The sequence below is a fragment of the Herpailurus yagouaroundi genome, unplaced genomic scaffold (genome assembly GCF_014898765.1).
Source record: "Herpailurus yagouaroundi ecotype Mexico unplaced genomic scaffold, PumYag 202, whole genome shotgun sequence".
NCBI classification, from domain to species: domain Eukaryota; kingdom Metazoa; phylum Chordata; class Mammalia; order Carnivora; family Felidae; genus Herpailurus; species Herpailurus yagouaroundi.
The window spans coordinates 14,229,119-14,230,495 of record NW_024412433.1 but is presented as its reverse complement, the minus strand read 5'-3'; the positions used below and the strand labels follow the sequence as shown (position 1 = coordinate 14,230,495).

Below are 1,377 nucleotides of genomic sequence, written 5' to 3'. Positions count from 1 at the left end.
AGGTCCTTAGAAATAACTCACATCTCATAGCTCTAGCTTGGGAAGTTCCTAGCCAATAGGAATAATAATGACAGTCGAAATAAAAATCATTAACTGTGTATCTACCACATCCCAGGCCCCAAGCACAAGCTTCACTGATTTAACGAGTAGTTATGGCGTATTTTAGTGGCCATTTTAAATAAGTGACTACATAGAGCTTAGAAGAAAGCTGGACATATAGTAAGTACCTTATACACGTCAGCTATTATTATTACAGTCAGGAAGTACAATGTTGCTTGTGGGTTTACATAAAAGGGCCCCCCAAGACATCGGACATCACCCCTCCCTGAAAAGCCAATGATCCACCCAAGGCATGAGAACCTAATATTCCCCTTACAGCTTATATGTTGGTTAAGACTGCCACAAAGTAGACTTAGCATAAACATCAAAAACACTGCTGAAACCCGGGATTGAACCAGGGACCTTTAGATCTTCAGTCTAACGCTCTCCCAACTGAGCTATTTCAGCTCGTTTGGACAGCTTTTCCCGTGTAACTATAATGGAAGAATATTTGGTTTTGCAGCAGTAAAAAAAAATCAATATTCAGGTTCAGCTGGAGGTAGACATTTAACAAATGTCACAGAAGGTGATGAGGCAAGATCCCTGTCTCTAAGCCGAAGCAATAAATAATTTCACTTTTCTCAGCTGTGTTTCTAACTGTCCTGCAATCGGTTTTTCCCATTAAAAATTTATCTTGGGCTTTTCTCATGTCAAAAAAAAAAATGTCCTTAGTTGGCATTTCCGTCTTAATTTCCATCTTAATTTCTAGGAAAATAGCAGGATGGTCCACTTCAATATTTAATGAAATATCAACCTCCATAAAAGCCATGTTCGCATAGACCCATAAACATAGCCAGGATTAGAAACCAGCTGAAGACTACCATTCCGAGGAGACTGCAAAGGGGAAACGGCAGACACACCCAAAAGGGAACAGGACAGATGAAGGAAACCGAAAAGCCGTGGTAGCAGAATAGTCAGCTCCCAAAGATGCCCATGTCCTAATCCCCAGAAAACATAGTGCGTTAGGGTCCCTGGCAAAGGGGCATGAAGGTGGCCTTGGAATGGAGGCTGCTCTCTAAGGTGAGGAGAATATCCTGGATTATCCAGGTGGGTCCAAGGTAACCACAACCGTCCTTGTAAGTGAAGGGAACAGGTGGACCAGACAGACCCAGAGAGACACCAGTGTAAGAGGGACCAGCCTGGCATTGCTGGATTGGAAGATAGGCAAGGCCACAAGGAACGGGGCAGCCCCTGGCCGCTGGAAAAAGCAAGCAAACCGATTTTCCCCGCAGCCCCCACAAAGGAGGAAGGGAGCCCCACCGACACCTTGCTTTCAGC

At 44.3% G+C, this 1,377-nt stretch overlaps 1 non-coding gene across 1 annotated transcript; it reads right to left on the bottom strand.

Annotated features, from left to right (window-relative positions):
* Positions 1–434: 434 nt before the first annotated feature.
* TRNAF-GAA (transfer RNA phenylalanine (anticodon GAA)) lies at positions 435–507 on the bottom strand. Its single transcript has one exon. It is a non-coding gene; the product is annotated as a tRNA-Phe (tRNA).
* Between the last annotated feature and the right edge of the window lie 870 nt (positions 508–1,377).